The sequence below is a fragment of the Talpa occidentalis genome, unplaced genomic scaffold (genome assembly GCF_014898055.3).
Source record: "Talpa occidentalis isolate TD23 unplaced genomic scaffold, MPIMG_talOcc4v2.1 talOcc4.11, whole genome shotgun sequence".
NCBI classification, from domain to species: Eukaryota; Metazoa; Chordata; class Mammalia; order Eulipotyphla; family Talpidae; genus Talpa; species Talpa occidentalis.
Window position 1 is genome coordinate 62,078,013 of NW_023601104.1, and position 18,590 is coordinate 62,096,602.

The 18,590-nt window shown below is 36.6% G+C and overlaps 1 protein-coding gene across 2 annotated transcripts in view; it reads left to right on the forward strand.

Annotated features, from left to right (window-relative positions):
* FRMD6 (FERM domain containing 6) overlaps positions 1–18,590 on the forward strand; it is a 136,465-nt gene that overhangs the window by 11,113 nt on the left and 106,762 nt on the right. Inside the window, exon 2 of one of the 2 annotated variants that reach the window (XM_054690358.1) lies at positions 3,008–3,082. The gene's annotated coding sequence lies outside the window, so the exon portion shown is untranslated. Of the gene's footprint in view, positions 1–3,003; positions 3,083–18,590 lie in introns of those variants that run through there. The other variant, XM_054690359.1, reaches the window with a different exon arrangement.

The following is an 18,590-nucleotide window of genomic DNA, read 5'->3' on the forward strand; positions in this document are numbered from 1 at the left end:
TAAAAAATAATTTGTATTCATTCATTTTCCAACCCAGTAATTACAGTGCAGAGTCGAGGTCGGCTGGAGTCTATCCTGACAATTCAGGGTGCATGGCAGGAACCAGCCCTGGACGGGGTAAGGGGCATGCTCACACACACCTACACTCATGCAGACCAGGACAACTGAGACACACTGGTGAACCTAACATGCACATCTTTGGGGTGGGAGGAAACCTGAGTATCCAGAAAAACCCATGCAGACTTGAGAGAATATGCAAAACTACACAGACAGTGGCCTAGACTAGGAATTGATTTTGCTTTTCAATATTGTAATGAAAAACATAGGCTGAAATTACATTTTCAAAGACCTACTATAGTTGTAGCAGACATTCAATAAATGGTGAATAAATGAACAAATGAATGAAGACAACAAGGCACAGTAGAGCATTTATAAGGCAAGTACTAGGGTGTAGTGGCTCTGGAAATAGATTCAAAGAATTTCCTATGAACCTTATTCTGGTGTTTCTCAATTTAGAAACTGTAGCCCTTATTGGGAACATGAGATGGGGAATTGGGATGAAAGAAAATTTCGAGGATCTGGGAGACCCTGAGTGATTTATAAAAGGATAAACTGGACTCTCCAATTTCCGGATCTTCCCTACCTCCAGAGTCTTTCATTCCTGTCTCTTAGGATGCTGCCTTCCTAAAAGTAAGGCGAATTCCTAGGGCTGGTTTTTATGGGTGTCTTTTTCTTTCGTGGAAGGTATTTGTCTTGTCCTTTGGCTCTATCTTTCTTTCTTTCTTTCTTTTTTTTTAATAAGATGGTCTCTGCTAGTCACTGTTTAGCCAGTGGATTTGAACAGATTCTGGAGCTGTGTTTAGTGCAGCCCAAGAGCCCCGAGGTATGTTTTTCACATGGCCTTCTAAACTGCAGCGCTGAAATAGCTAAACCAAATCTTCAGCAAGTTAGTAAAATGAATTTTTAAAGTCCAAATTAGAGCTAAGGGAGCTTGGGATAATTTGTCTGGAAGGTTAACTTGCCTTCTTAAAATTCCCTAAAATAACTGCTCATCCCAATCTTGCACAAATTAAAAATCGTGTAATTAAGCACATTGGAAGTTTTCCCAAGTTGTTCAGGTAACAGGAAAATTGTAATGACACTAAAAAGTTACAATGTATCCAGAAACTATGTTTGAAGACTATAGAGAAAGTTAACACTATCTCTCCTGTTATAAACTACAAGATGTCAACTTCATCATGATTTTAAAACAATATCATTTACCACCCAAAGTGTTCCAGCATAGTCAGAACTGTGAGGTAGGTTGTGACATGGGGCACTTTGGGAGCACTTTCATTACCCAAGTAAGTACCTTGGATGCTTGGTATTTAACTTCCAACAGTCTGCATATTTAGAATGGGATGAGTGTGTGTGTGTATGTGTGTGTGTGTGTGTGTGTATTGGGGAGTGGTTATATATGTTTCCCACTTAGCTGGAACTAATTCAGAAGTGGTTCAATAATCTGTCCTATTTTCAGAGACTAAGTGACTGAAAACAAACTGGAAATTCGGATTCCTAGGCCTATCGGGGTTCCATTAATGTTCTGAGGTTTCCCTTCCTTATTTCTTCCTTTAGTAATAGTAAAAAAACAAAGCATACTTCTCTTCATGATAGTATGTGGATAGTAAGTATTTCCTGGACCCTGACTAAAATAAATTTCTTTAGTTTGACACTGAACTGCCACAGGAGAAATCACTATAGCATTCATATCTTTTTTTGCTCTTTAGCACATACTGCATCATACCAGTGAGGTGGGTGTCCTCAGTCTTCTTTACATGTTTATTCCTAGTTCCAGGTCTTTCTAGAGTGTTCCTCCCTCTCTGTTTATCCAAACCGTGTCTTCTAGCAGACTCAGTGAGGTTACATTTTGAGGAGAGGTCCCCCATTCTTGTCAGCTTATACCAGTTTCTTTCTCTAATGCCCCCTGGCACTTAAGTCAAAAATCATTCTTTAGAATTTAATTGTGATCCTTTTCCATTTACTCAGTTATGAGTTCCTGGAAAACAAGGTTCATGTCTTATTTTGGGAGGCTGTTATATCCTAGGTTATTTAATGGTAGGTATTAAATAAGCAACCCATGAATGTTTGCTCAAGTCACCAGAAAAATCATCTAACCCTTGGTGGTACTCCAAGGCTTGATGAAAGGCAAGATAGCATGTTGGAAAGCACATGAATTTTGAGCCAGACAGAATTTTCTAAACTCCCTTGGCTCTAGTTTTTTTTTTTTTTTTTTTTTGGTCCTGTTAATCAGAATATCTAATGTGCCAAGTTATTAGGATTATGTAATAAATAATAATATGAAATGCCAAGTACAGTGCCTTCCACATATTAGATTTGCTAATAAATTGAAGTTGTTATTGGTTATGTACCAAGACTTGGACAATAATTATTCTATTTTACATTCATTTGCCAAACAGATTAAAGTCTTTGAGATTTCTCTTGCGATGGCAAACAAAAATTGTTGAGTAACATTATTTGAACTCATGTTCAGTGAACTCGAGAGAGAAAGTGGGAAAAGCTGCAGTGTATTACATGTGTGCCTCTGTGACGTTTTAGGTATCAACATCAGGGTCAGGACTGCGGTTTTCTAACATTAAAGTTGCAGCAACCACATCGTCATAATGAAAGGATGCACATCATATTCCTTTGTATCACATTCATTCCATTCTCAGGATTTGTCAGTCTTCTCTGCTACTCTCGCCTGATGTCAGATTAGGAAGACAGACATTCTGAAACATGCCAAAGAAAGATTTTAAAAGAACTTGATGTGATTTACTTTGAGTCAAGTAATTAGGTTTAGGTACTTAAAATATATGCATGTCTCCAATATGTGACAATGTTCTTGATCCATATCTTCTGTCTTTTCTTCAGTGGAACAGATGCCAAAATCTCTGCATTAAATGTAAACCAAACAAAATTGCTATTTGATTAGCTCTAACCTAAAACCCAATGGTCCTTTTATTTTCAGCTCTCCCAGTGATTTCCACCAAATGAAGAGTCGGAAATGTTCTGACAGTCTGGAGAATCTATAGCCAGAATTCAGGTGAGTACTCTGAAAAACATGAGAATCTTATTCAACAAAGTCTTATGACCCTGGTGAACAATTTAAAAAGAGGATGAGGCCCATATGGCCCATGGATGGAAATCTATGAAGAACAGACTTGCCTATCCTTGAATGCATCCTATTCTCTTCCCCTTAGGACTTACCCATTTGTAAAAATGAGAGTGACAATTTTTGCAAGATATTTATTATCATTGGGTCTATTTAGACGTATAGTGTGATGACTGAAGACACTGGCTGTGGGGTCAGAGACTTGGGTTTGAATTCTGGTTGTGGCACTTATCAGTTATCATGCTGTTTGAGTAGAGAACCTCTTTATTTCTTACTTTTCCTCTTCTGTAAAATGGAGTTAATTATTGTTCCTACCTCATAGGGTCATGCTGAAGATTAAATAAGATACCTGGAACATCACAAAAATTCAATAGTTATTAAATATTATTTGTAAAGTAGTATAAGCTTCTTATAGGGAAAAATCGATATAATTAAAAATGCAAATTACATGGCTCTGCAGATAGGTTTGAGAGGTTATTTTCAGTTTTAATAAGGTGTTAATAGACTTTCACTTCAAGTACTGTACATCACATTATCTGATATTTACTTGAGTCACAGAATTTCTGATTATTTTACATGCCTATAGGATTGTAGCCATCAGTATTAGGAATGTATCACATTTAGTTGCATGATAACTGTGTTTTCTTTCTCTTGATAATTTTACTCTGGGTAAATGAGAGAATTATTAATTTATCAAGTTCTGAAATAACTTCACTATTCTTTAAGTATCTCACCCACATCCATTTTCTTCAATAATATAAATTGCAAATTAATAATCTTAGCTTCTTAGGTATATGTTTATGTATGAGAACTAGAAAGAAGCTTTATAAATAATTGGGGAAAATGAAAGGTAGGGTTTTCCTTGGATTGATTTACTCATGTAGGGGTGAAGACACTTCTGCAGGTCTAGATACATAGGACACTCTGGTGCACAGATGACTGAGGGGCTGATAGATGGACAAGCACAGCTCAGGCGAGGTTTGAAACCATGAAGAAGCAGGAGTGGGAGACGGTGGAGCAAGACTAACAGTGGATCCTAGCAGGAAATGGGTGGTCTGTCCTAGTTCTCAAAACATTAGATCACACAGGTCCCCTGCGATCTCCATTCCTGATGTTGAAGATTAGAAGTAGCTTCTGGCCTGCTTATCTTCTCTCTGTGCATTCTCTTTTTCTTGCCATCACTCACCCCTGTTTCTCCCCTTAGTTTACTGCCCCATGCCTTACCCAGTTGGATAGCTGGAACATTTGGGTTGTTAATCATTACAGTTACAAAATAATGACTGTTTGAGCTGAAAAATAGATGTGTGCCTATTTCCAAGAACACAGCTTGATTATATTTTCCACAATCACTGAATGCTTTTGACATGGGGATCATCTCATGAATTACACAATAAACTTTTTTTTTTGAACAACTATTGAGATTTAAATGACATCATAAAATGTACTGTAAGTGTACAATTTAATGACTTTTACAGAAATTTGTAAGTTGTATAATCATCACCACAGTGTGAGACCATTTCCAACATCCCCAAAAGATCTTTTATGCCTGTTTTTAGTCTCTGTTCCTAACCCCAGGCTCAGACAACCACCAATATGCTTTTTGTTTCTTAGATTTACCTTTTCTAGACATTTAAATGAAATTATACAATGTTTTTTTGCATCTGACTTCTTTTACTTAAACATAATGTATTGAAATTACATCTATATTGTAACCCATATCAGTAGTTTATCTTTTATTGGTCAATAGCATTCTATTGTCCATGTGCCAATTGGTAGACATTTGAATTATTTTCAGTCTTTGCTATAAGAAATAATGCTATAACAGGGGACTGTGGTGATGGTGTACGGGTGCATTGGTGAGGGAAATTCTATGGGGACTACACCTGAGGAGGGGGGCGGGAAGCAAACATTGTTTAAATATGAGCAATGATGTAAAATATATATAATATATATTTATATATAATATTTATAATATATTTATATATTATATATTTATATATATTATATAAATAATGTTATAAACATTCACATTCATATCTTTATGTGGATATTTTCATTTGTCTTGGGTAGATTCCTAAGAGCAAAATTGTTGGGTGGGATGATAGGTTTAACTTAAGAAACTGCCAAATTATTTTTCAAGGTAAAAAATAAAGGCTTATAAGTATAGTAGTACAATAGGGTTACTGTTCTGCACATCCTTGTCAACACTTACTACTCTCTTTTTAATTATACCCACTCATTAGCATTCTGCAGTGACCAGAGTACACTTTACTTGAAAATGGGTCCTCTGATGTCTGTGCAAACAGAAAAGGAAGGCTTAGGTACTATTTTTTCTTTTGAACAAATGATTAGCATAAGTTTGAAAAAATACCTAGCACTTGATCTGTGCAAAGGTAGAGGCTCGGTGCTGACTAGCAGTCTTCACTGTCCAGTCAACTGGTCAGCTGCTTCTCTTACAGAACTCCTCCTCTGCTCCAGCAAGTTGAAGCAGATTCCTTTAGGATAAGCCCTTCATTGCCTATGGCATTATTTCAAAGAAAACAGGAAAACAAATTCACAGAAGTTGTTTATTCTTTTCTTCCAAAAATAATGGGATTGGGTGGTAAGTAATGCAAGCAGAGGAGAGAAAAAAACAAAGAAACCAACATTTGTCAACTGCCCACATGCTGAATGTTAAGCATTTTCATTTTTTTCATATTATGAAATTCTCATAATCCTTGAGATAGTTTTATTATCACCATTTCTTAGATGAAAAAATGAAACCTCAGAGAGGCTAGGTAAATTGCATAAGATCACAAAGATAGTAAGTGAAGCTGGGATTAAAGCTGGAGTCATCTAGTTCTAAGCCAATTTCAATTCACTATGCCAACTAAGAAATAAACAAAGGAGGAAAATGCTAATAAATAGGGAGAGAAAAGAATATAATCTTAACTAATGAGAAAGTATAACAATGAGATATTAATGGTAAATTATTATACCTATATTATACAACCAACAGTAATCTCATAGTGCAGGACTTCTATTTTTTCTATGCTTGGGTACAATAGGCATATACAATATGCATATTAGTACTCTGGGAACTAATAATCAAATGGGCAGCTTTAGGAGGTATGGGGAGGAGTGGTATATCCTACTTGCTGAAAAGACAACTTGCTTTTCTCCTAGTTGAGAAAAGATTCTGAGCACTTGCCTAGAGAGTGCAGAGAAAATTCAGAGACATTTTTACCACCCAGGGTGAGAAACTGAGCAGTTCCAGAATTAAACTGGTACATATTTTTTTTTTTTTGAGTAATAGTTTTACTTTCCTTGGGTAAATGGAATTTTTACTGATGTCATTGCCACCCACCACCACCTGGCATCCCTGCATGGTGGCGGCCATAGCAGTCTATAGATGGAGAGGAACACAGAGGAGTCACAGGGCACTTGGTGACACTCCCCCAGAGAGACACACTTACATGTTTTCCGTATCTCAGTCTTCAGGGGTATCTGATTATGTCTCCTACTCCATTTCTCCACTTATAAATGTTTATATGTTCATCATGAAAAAAAAAGTGACAACTCATCTTAAGACGTTTTGTTTCAGGGAAAATGGCACTATTTCCCTCTAGCTCTGGCTCAGTTATTCTTTACAGCATAAGTTAGGGTGTGATGAGTGACAGAGGATGGGGGATGAAAATATAAATATTACCCTGTGAAATTATCTTTTTTTTCTAACAAAAGCCAACAAAACTCTGGTAACTGGGGATTATTTGGATTTTTTAACAATTAAGTCTTTAAAATTTAGGGCTTTAAATCAAATCCTAACTCTAGCAATAGTTTGTTACTCAGTTCATATAATGTGTTCAATAGCACTTACTTTGAATGGGGATAAAAATACCAGCTTACACCACAGGATCTAAGAGTGAGAGGAAAACTAGCAAAAGTGATTACAAGGTGCTTTGCCCGAATAAAATCTTATCAATGTACCCGACAAAAGCAGTCATAATAGTAGCATAGATCAAAAGATCATCGTGTTCCCCAAGTTATGTTACAAGAGATGTTAAGAGGTGAACTGTGGTAGAGAAAAAGCCCAACTCCATAATGAAAGAAGTTTGGGAAGCACTGAATAAAATTTGAGCAATACCAAAGAGTTTTTAATGTACTGAACATGAGCCTCGAAGAGGGGAATTCTATGTAGGCTATTTCTTGAGCTGTTTGAAAAGAAAATCTTTTAATCACAGGAACACTTTGGGGAAAGATGGCATAGAAAAGTTGCAGTTGCTTCAGAAATAGTTTCTTTTCTATCCAAAGCTCTTATCTGGCAGCCTCTCCAGCACACTCACATTCTCTTGATGATCTCTAATGAGGACCAAGACTGCCAAACCCATAGATCATCATCATATATTGAAAGAAAGATGTTATCTATGACTCTTTATAAATTGGAATTGTCTTCTAAAAGCCTAGAGAGGCCAGCATGATGGAAGTTCTGGTTAATAGTGATTTCAGGTGAATGAGGAATTCTTCATCAAAAAGCAAAACTAATTTCTAAAATAACCAAATGCAATACATGGAACTTTTCTACATCTGGATTCCCAAAAACCACAGGAAGATACACAGAAAGTTTGAGGGCCAAGGAGTTACTAATTTTGTTGATTGTCATAATGGTATCTGGATATATTTAAAAAATGCCAGTTTTTAAGGATACATACTAAAGTGTTTAATACAAAACATGTTTAGGATTTGCTTTCACATACTTCAAAAAATAGAGGAAGCACATATTATAAAAGATTAATACTGTTCAATCTAAGTTATGGAGTATATGGGGATAGCTTAAAGGCTATTTTTCTGTGCCCCTAAATTTTTCTGTAGGTTTGAAATTTTTCTGATGCAAAGTATTTGTAAATGCATATTTATTAGCTCAGACCTATTAAATCAATCTCTCTGGAGATTGGGTCTGGGATTCTGCTATTGTTTACCTCTTCCTCCCTCTCCCTGTTTTGTTTTGTTTTTTTCACCCATACGATCAGGGCTTTTTAGTTGAGAATGCTGAGATGCCAGCTTCCCTTGATCTTGTATAGCCTTTACATCATCCTCGTATTCATAGCCTGGTGCTTGTTGTTTTTTAATTGTATTATTCTTTATTGCGCTAACAGTACACAACACCCTATATGATTCATACATTTTCAGATGTATGTTATCCCACCACACCTACCACCAGGGCACCCATAGTCCTCCATCAGTCTGTAGCATTCACACCAATGTAAAGTAGTTTTAATACAGCAAAACCTATTGCCCAGATGTGCAGGTTATGACTGTAGATGCTAACTAAAAGCTCAGCTGTCTCATTAAACAAGTCAGTTTAACATGACTTTATTTTGACTGATTATTATATGATCTTTATAAGATGAACACCGTTGTACATCTTTGAATTAAAAATGAAAAAGTAAATAATTATTTGCTATAATTACAAGGTATCACAAAGTTATAATAAAAAGTAGTTATATTTCACAAATAAAATATGTTAAAGTAAACAATATAATAACAATCCTAATCGATTTTTAACATGTGTACCTAAGAGTAAGTTCCTTAGAGAACATGGCACTATGCATGACTAACACAATAAAGATGGATTATAGCTTACATACTAAATGACTGTCAACCTTCAGAGGTGACATTTGATGTACCCTGGGAGATTAAAAATATGGACTTACAGTACATGCTGAAAGTCCGTATCATCTTTACTTTCAAAAACTCATATCAACATTGCTTCAGAATATTATGGCAGAAGGTTTATAGAACATGCCTAAGAATCATGCCTATAGTTCACACTCTGCATAAAGTGGACCACCAGCATATCCACAGCTATAATATATATTAAATGTGAGTTTGCGCGCTCTTCTTTTTTTTGAAAACATACTGAAATAAACACACAACTGTTTTTAAAAATGCTTGTATGTTACCATCTAAAAAATCATGTGGCACATATTACATGTAATACTCTTAAGTGGGAGATAGTAACCTAATTTAAAAATAGCAACAATGAGATCTTTTGCTAGTCAGAAAGAGAAAAATTATTCCTAAAGGGAAAGAGCTATTTCACATTATATTGTGTGACTTGTATCTAGTACAATGCCTAAAACATTATAGGCATGCAATATACATCTATTCAAATAACTAAATGAATGCTTATCATATCTCTGAATTATCTCTAGCCCCTATTCTCAAAACCAATTATTTGTCAGGGTAAAGACTTCAACAAGAGCTTTTAGGCCATGAAAATTAAATTGCTGAGCCTGGTTCCTTTGTTGTAAATGTAAAACTCATGAAATTCAAGTGCTCTTGGGAAATCCAAACACATTTTCATTTACCAATGTCTATAATAGATGTGAAAATTAATTTAGAAAAGTTTACTTAAATACATGGAATTAGTGTCTGACACATACATAAACATTAGGAAACAGAAAATTCTCACAAATCCACAGGCAGCTTATGTGCAACCAGAAGATACAGACAGAAAGCTTGGACTTGAATCTTGCTATTGCCACTAGTTAGCTCCATGTAACCTGGTAAAGTCACTTAATCTCTCTGAGCTTCAGTCTTTTCATTTATAAAATGAAAATGTGAGATTAAATTATTCCTTCCAAATCCTGAGTCTATTTTCTGATTCTTCTTCTCCCAGAGGCTTCTGAGCAGTGTTTGGTGTTAAGCTTCAGGTCTTTTCCAGTATTAGGCAGGCAGAGTCTGGCATGGTGCCATGCATGGACCCAGCACCATTCTAAATCACGTGAACCTAGGTGCTGGCAAATAAAACCTTCTGCACTAATGCTCTTGGTTGTTCAATTTTTAAACAAATATATTTAGGGAAAAAAACTGAAATGCTCTTATTCCTTTAATATTTTAAGTAAATTTTATCACAAGATATTGTATTTAGCTGTTGAGAAATAATTGTCTTTCAACAAGGATAGATGTGTTAAGTGATCACATATTATTCATTTAGCAATCTATGTCTATCAAGTAATAATACCCTACACCTAAAACTTATACAATGTTGGATGTCAGTTACATCTCAATAAAGCTGGAGAAGATTTTAGGACAAGGGACTTCACCATGACTCACTCAGTTACCTCACATTTTTAAAGTGATTACACCTACTCTGCAGATTTGTGGGAGGCATAAAAATACCATGAAAATGAAAAACTTCCCCCAAAGTGCCTAGGGGAGTACGTGAAATGACAGTAATCACTCACTAAAGTAGCTACAATTGATCTTTTCCAAATATCCTTCATCTAGAAAATGTTTTCCTCCTAAATAAAACAATAAAAAGTTCATTTGATTGTACCTAGTGCTTTACTCTGCCGTGTTTATGTTCAAATCTGCAGAAAAGGGAGGAAGGCAGGTGGGGATTGTGGCCTGGCTTCTCCTGCCCTCCTATCTTGGAGTTCTGGTCCTTTCTGCCACTAACTAAATCACTTTGGTCAACTCATCAAATTTGCATTGGCTGTTTTCCATAAGGGAACCTGCTATTGTCCCATTCTGGGCAGCTGGAGACAAAAGAGCCAAGTGAAATGCTGAGCTTGTGTTGAAGATGATTCAGGAAGTCCCTGTATTGTTTTTGTGAGGTAAATGAGAATAATGCCTGTGGCTTAAAAACTGCAAAGTGCTGTTCAAATGCCACTTACTATATGAAAGGTCCAATTTCAAAATAAAATCTACAGGGAAAAGGCCAGAATATGTATGTGACCTCTGGAAAGCTGCTCATTTTATAAGGACCAATGCTTATTTCCATGGGTCTCCAGTACTGGGTTATATGTCTCATCCCTATATGGGGTGACCTGAAGGGGAAGAGGAGAGACTCCTTTCCAAGAGGGCTGAGAAGATAAGACCAAGGCAACTCCCTGTGGGGAAAACAAGATCAGATTTATTCTGAGCTACTCATATTGATAAACATTTTAAGTAAATAGCAGCTGTTATTTCACACTAAAAAAAAAAATACATGTTTTTATTTAAAATAATTGGCAGGAAATCTTATTTGTACGAATGTTTCCTATTTAAGAGAAAAAATAAATGTCTAAAGAAAAGTCATTTCTTTAAAAACTGATTTTACTTTCTAACTAATTGATAGGTTCCCATTTAGTATGTAAATGAATGATGTCAAATATGTGTGTCACTCCTGTATTTTAGGAACACACTTTTGCAGATTTTTATATTTATTTTTGGAAATGTAATACATAAGAGTGATACCACTGGCTAGAAATAGTTGCTGGGGGAGTGGGGAGGGGCTGACATAAAGCAAATGGCATGTTATCAGCACAGAACAGTACAATTAGCAACAATATTTACCCTACCTCACACAGTTGCAGTGTAGTATATCTAAAAACAAACTGAAAGGGAATGGAGAACAAGGAATAAACAGTTTTTCCTCTCTTAATTAGCATAACAAGTCATAAAACTAAAGGAATCTTATTTTGAAGTCAGAATTACAAATAGCTCTTGGTGGGGAGGTGGGAGGGTAGGGAAGAACCTCAAGTGAGGATAAGGATTAAATTTACAAGTTGCTATCTTTGTATTTCCATGAATGTAATCCATAAGTACCTCTAAAACAATTTTTTAAAAATCATTATGATTTGACTCACCTCTCCCCAAATACCACCCCCCACCCACTCCGGGCAAAATTTTAATGGCTGGCTTAAAATAAACTCAAGAATATTTAAAAATTCTCTAAGTTATGAAGAGTATTAGGAAAATCTTTAAGAAATAAACGTATGCCAAATTCTTTCCATGGGTAAAGCTGAGTGAAACAGGATATCACGGTGCCCATTCCTCAATGCCAGTGGGAACAGTAACTCCTTCCCTACTACCCCCTTCAGACTAGGAGCCTCCAGCTAAGGGTGGTTCTGCATTGCTCACATTCCTCCAGGAGACTCTCAGGGCTGACAGCCATAGCTGACATAGACTCCTGTTGCATGGCTGATTTTATAATCTGCCTTTAGCAGTGATAAACAAAATCACAGAGACTAAAGGCAAAGGTGATCCCAGGGACTGCCAGTCAGTTCCCCATAAATAACCTGAACTGTCCAATTCTCTCCTTAATGTTGTGTGTCTGGCTCAAGTGAATTAACTGGAAAAGAGGGGAAAAAGCTGGTGCAGATAGAACACAGAGGGGTGGAGGGGTGTAGCAGTGCACCTGAGGGGCTTGTCATTGTTCTTGAGTGTGATCAATTAAAAATGCAGGAGCTCTCCTGAAAAAGAAAGAAGGGAATGGAGGCATCACACTCCCAGACTTCAAACTATACTACAAAGCCATAATCATCAAAACTGCATGGTATTGGAACAAGAACAGACATACAGACCAATGGAATCGAATAGAAAATCCAGAAATAAACCCACAGATTTATGGTCAACTAATCTTTGACAAAGGAGCAAAGACTATGCATTGGAGCAAAGAAAGTTTGTTCAATAAATGGTGCTGGGAAAACTGGGTTGCTACATGCAAAAGAATGAAGCTTGACCACTACCTCACACCATACACAAAATCAACTCAAAATGGATTAAAGAACTAGACATAAGACCTGAAACCATAAAATATATAGAAGGAAATATAGGCGAAACACTATGTGATTTGCACATCAAAGACATCTTTACAGATACATCACCCAAAGCAGTGATAGTGAAGGCAAAGATAAACAGCTGGGACTACATCAAATTAAAGAGCTTCTGCACAGCAAAAGAGACAATAACAAAAACAAAGAGAAACCCCACCGACTGGGAGAACATTTTTGCACCCAACACTAATGATAAAGGACTGATCACAAAAATCTGCAAAGAGCTGATGAGACTCAACAACAACAAAGAAAATAACCCAGTCAAAAAATGGGCAAAAGAGCTAAAAAGAAACTTCTCTGAAGAGGAAATGCAAATGGCCAACAGGCATATGAAAAAATGTTCAATATCACTTGTCATCAGGGAAATGCAAATCAAAACTACCATGAGATACCATCTCACACCAGTGAGAATGGCACATATTAAAAAAACTAGCAACAACAAATGTTGGTGAGGGTGTGGAGAAAAAGGAACTCTCCTGCACTGTTGGTGGGAGTGCAAACTGGTCCAACCACTATGGAGAGCTGTGTGGAGATTTCTTGACCTACTAAACATAGAGCTTCCATATGATCCAGCAATTCCACTCCTAGGTATTTACCCAAAGGACACAGAAACATCAATTCCAAACAGCACCTGCACACCTATGTTTATAGCAGCACTGTTTACAATAGCTAAGCTTTGGAAACAGCCCAAATGCCCAAAAATAGATGACTGGATCAAGAAGATGTGGTACATATATACCATGGAATATTACTCAGCATTCAAAAAAGATAAACACATGCAATTTGCAGCAACATGGATGGCACTGGAAGGGATCATGCTCAGTGAAATAAGCCAAAAAGAAAAAGAAAAAATACCGGATGGTCTCACTCATAGCAGGAATCTAGAAAACTTAAATAAGGGACCAGGAAAATGAATAACTATAAGAAAGTGAAAATCAAAATCAACAAAAAACTATGAACCAGAGACATTTTTTGGGGGTGGGGGGCGGGAGGGGAGGGATTGGGGTCAGAATGGGGGGGTTGGAATTGTATGGGGAATATAAAAATAAAATTTATTATAAAAAAAAATTTAAAAAAAATAAAAATGCAGGCAAACTCAAGCTGTTGGAGTAGAAGGGGTATCATCATCCCTTATTGACTCCTATTTGCCAAATGACTCCATGTAACTTTTTGTAATTTTTAATACATCTACCCACTGGAAATAGGGTTGAGAATTTTATTGGCAGGCCCTCCTGTTCCATACACATATCTGGGTTGAGTCAGTTTGAGTGGGCACATATCTTGAGTACTTCTTGCAATTTTAGGATACTATTAGCTTGCTGCCTGGAAATAAGACCCTATGCTAAAAGACTGGACATCCTAGTGTCAGTTAATTTTTTTAATTAAACTTAGGTGTTTCTGTTTTTTCAGTGTAACTTATTTTGTTCAAAAAATTATTTAGAAACTCCATTACTAAGGAACGATTTAAATTTGCATAGACTGTGTGTTTTGATTTCCTTGCAGGGAAAACAGGGATTGTGATGGCACCTATCTCATAAGGCAGCTGTTATGATTAAATGTGGTAATAAACTTAAAACACTTGGCACAGGGACCTAAAGCACAGTGAAAAATCAATAATCAACAGTCATTATTATTTGAAATTCATTGCATTCCTGGAAGCCACTCTTTTGAAGTCACTTGTCATTCAGAGGAAAAAAAATAATATCTAGTCCTGAAACCTTGTATTTATCTATGGGGTGTCACCTTCCAAAGCCCAGAGTAGGTTAATACTGTAGGCATGAAATATATAGCTATTTATTAGGCAATATCAAAAGAGTAAAGCTATGAAATGGGAAGTCAAAATTGGAGGGCTTATATATTTTATTTGTTCAGAGCTGCCCTTCAGCTTATTTATGGAAATGTTAATTAAGATTGTAATTCATTTACACACTGTTAAATTGATGTGGAAGTTCCTGAGGACTAGATGTGTTATTCATGTTATTCACTAAGACTGGTGGGTTCCTTTGCTTTTATCTTTACTTGAATGGCTTATTGACCAAATTAACAGTCACAGTTTTAGTTATTCTATTCATATCACAGTAAATTAAAAACAGGCACTCCTTCCCCAATTGACATCGTGTCCTTATTATAATTAAAAAGGTTAATCACATCTTAACACATTTCCTCCTCCACCCCCAACCAATATATGTTTTTATGTATTGAAAGGGGGTGGTAGTTTTAACACTTAGAGCATTTGGGGGCCTCAAAATAAACATTTTAAAAGCACCTTTTAATCTGACCTCTTCATTTAACATAACAACTAACCATATGGTGACAAATGGGTGTTAGAGTCATTTGGAGAGTTTGTTATTTTAAATTCAAGGTTCCCAGCTCTATCACCAGTTCTCAAATGGTTCTGACACATTGCCAGATTTGGAAACCAATGTCTAAAAGAAATCAGCTAATAAGTCTAAGTGGGAGTCAGACAATATTTGAAAAATGTGCTTAACAATGTACATTTTTATAATTATTCTTGGGTTTTGCTTTTAATGAAATTTGGATATACTTGCATATATGTAAATTTATTATGTTAGTGCTATGAAGAGTGGAAGGAAAATAAAGAAAATGGCTTGAGTGAATATGGATAGGATCAATGTGATTTATGCAAATGATTTTTGATGGCCTTAATCATTCTTTCATAGTTTATTTCTATTTTGGGGGAGTAGTTATTTTTTCAAAACACATGGTTTAATCTATCAGATACATTTCCACAACACTTCTTAAAGATAAAATTTAGCTAATTAAGTAATTAGAGTTGTTAGTAATGATTATAATAGTAAGTTAGCAATACTCAGGTCTGGTTAAATTGTAATTTTATATATTTTTAAGATTTATTTTTATTTATTTATAAATACAAGAACTGGGGTGTAGGCCAGAGATGGGGGAGGGTAAGAGGATTCAGAGAATTCAGAGTGGGGAGCAGAACAGGTGGATCTACTGAAATACACTGCTGAGGGCAGCAGTGGGCAAGACAGGAGAGGTCTGCTTCGTCACATGGGCCAGCTACCTGGCCAGGGATCAAAGTCATGTTGCAGTGGCTGGATAGCTTGATAGCGCTAAGACTTTAACCCCTGCACTACCAGGGAGACCTGAAATTTTATATTTTATTAATATAACTCTTCTTTAAGACTAATTTTAACTTAATGAATTGATTCTTTACTACTAGTGATTTAAGTGAAAAGCTTTAGTATTTCCAACTTTTTTCTTTTATCTCGCTATAGTTAAATTGGGATTGAGATAAATTTGTTAGATCTCTGTTGACAAGGAGAATGTCTTCTACCATGTTAGAAGTTTTATAGCCGGAGGCAGAAATTACTTATTGCAAAAATGCTTTTGTCAGATAAAGGTATTACCCTATTTACTTTTCCCTCTTAAAACTGCCATATGCTAAAAAAGGTGATGCAGGAAGACATACAATGTGTATCAGCATTGGGGCTGAGAAAAAGATACAGGTAAGTTAGTGTCAGGGTAAACTGGAGTAAGTGAGCCCAAGTGTCTCATTCCAAGTAGGGCAATCAAAGTTTGGAAGTTTGTCATTGATCTTCTGAAAGGCGGCCCACTTCAGTAGTGTCTCTAGCTTTTACTATCTTTTAGAGACTAATGAAAGCCTCTATATATGGGTAATATAATAAAGTCTGGGCCTACAGTAACTCTTTTCAACAGACCTCCAGCAGGCTCAGTGAGCATGTCTAGATGGGATCCTCCCCTCAACCCGAATCGTAGGACACCTAAATGTTCCAGTTGAGTTCAAATTTTAAGTCAGGGGATCCCAAGTAGGAGAGTAGCCCTGTGTTGTGAGGTGTCCTACACTGCAGGATGTTCAGCAGCATCCCCAACCTCTACCTACTAGACACCAGTAGCATCGCCTTCTTCCTTCCCAAGTGGAGGCAGTTAAACATGTCTCCAGACAATGTCAAATGCTCTTTTGAGGGCAAAACCACCCTCTAGTTAAGAATCACTGGATTAGAAGTAGCAAAATATGGGTTTGAAAAGTCCCTGTTTCATAGACAACATGCATTTCCTTCCATAATGCTGTTACAAGTCTTAAACTGTAGGTACAAGCTTGAGGTAAAATAGTAGGAATACATTTCAGCTAGTGTGCAATTAGTTAGTCAATAATTGTAATGTGCTGGCTTTCATTATAGTCCCCAAAAGATATTAAAGCTAGAGACACTAGCGAAGTGGGCCTCTTTTCAGAAGATCAATGACAAACAGCCAGATCTTGATTGCCCTACCTGGAATTAGTCATCCAGCTGTCAATCACGTACCTAGTGCCTTGCCCAGACTGGTGCTAGATGTAGTATACACAGTGACTTCAACATTCTGTGGGTAGAAAGAAGGGTCTAGGATATGGCCAGATGTTGAATGTTAAGAGGGAGAGTAAATAATTAGAATTTAAGCTCCAGGACAGGAGGTTAGGCCTTCTTTTCTTCCATGTCCTGACAACTGATATATAATAGACAATTAATAAGTTATTTGCTACATGAATAAATAAATGAGTGATGAAGAAGGCTCTCAAATAGCTAGGGGGGCATGTGTAGGAAGAGACTGAGACGAATCAGGAGAGAAAGACACAAAGAAGTTAGAGGTAGAGAGGACTAAATCCCTGGTAAGAAAATGCCTTATCAGCTCTGCACCAAAAGCAAGTCAACTGTGCAAGAAAGAGCATGTGCTTGGAGTTAGGTATCTTGGGTTCAGATCCAGGTACCACCTCTAATATTCTTTAAGATCTGGGGCTCATGTAAATAAGGGACAAAGACAGTACCTATACTTACAAAGACAGTAAGTATTATTCAAGAGATAATACTTATCAGCCTCTTAGATCAGTGATCAAGAAAGAGCCAGGCTGTCAACCCTGGAGAGTGGCACGGTTTCAGATTGGGATGAGGGACTTGAAGAGGCCCATAAAAATGTGAACAATCATTGTGGGGAAAGGGAAAGGAAGCCAACCAGGGATGAATAGAAAGGTGACCAAGCATATATGAGTCCTCCAGTGTGCAACTGTTGTCTTGGTGATGTGACTAATCAACTCCTTTATTTGATTTTCTTTAATCTTCCTCAGAGACTTTAAAGCAAAATGCAAGAAAATGGATGACTGAGTTTTGAGACTCTTAAGAAAGTTATATTAGAAGGTTGGGGAAATAATGGAATGTGAAAGTATAAGGAGAATGGAGAAGATATTCAAAATATATTCCAAAAATGGCTGATTAACTGAGAAACCTGGGAGGGGTTTGGTCATAGAGTCTTAAGATAAAACACTCTAGAGGGAGAAGGAGAAGGGCAGAGGTGGTAGGCAGAGCAGTTTCCGTGGCCAGAGGTGGAACAGCTCCAGGGGACAAGGGCCAGTTAAACTTCACATAGAAGTGGGGGTCCTGAACAAAAGGAGGCAAGACCACTCATTCCCCCTTGCGCAGTTCAAACCACTCTGTTCCCCAGGGTACTTCACTAAACTGTTTATTGGCAAGGAATTCAATAATTGATTAACTACTCTAGTAAAATTCCATGAACATTCTTCTTAATATCTTGAAAGGCTATAGGGCGAGTTGCTAAAGGTCAGGGCAAGGCTGCAAACAGAAATAAAATCATTAAAAAAATCAATAGATATAGAATATTGATCATTATACTACACATGTATACTTACAAATATAAACACTAAGTGAACTGACTGATATGTGTCCCATTCAAATCAACAAAGTCTTCTTAAGATAGATCCTTTCTCATTGTCACCTGGAATATATTCCTAAGAAGCATCTCAAAAATATTAATCTTGTCCTATGCTTACCTTAGTGTCTTTTTATTTCACCCCCCCCACACACACG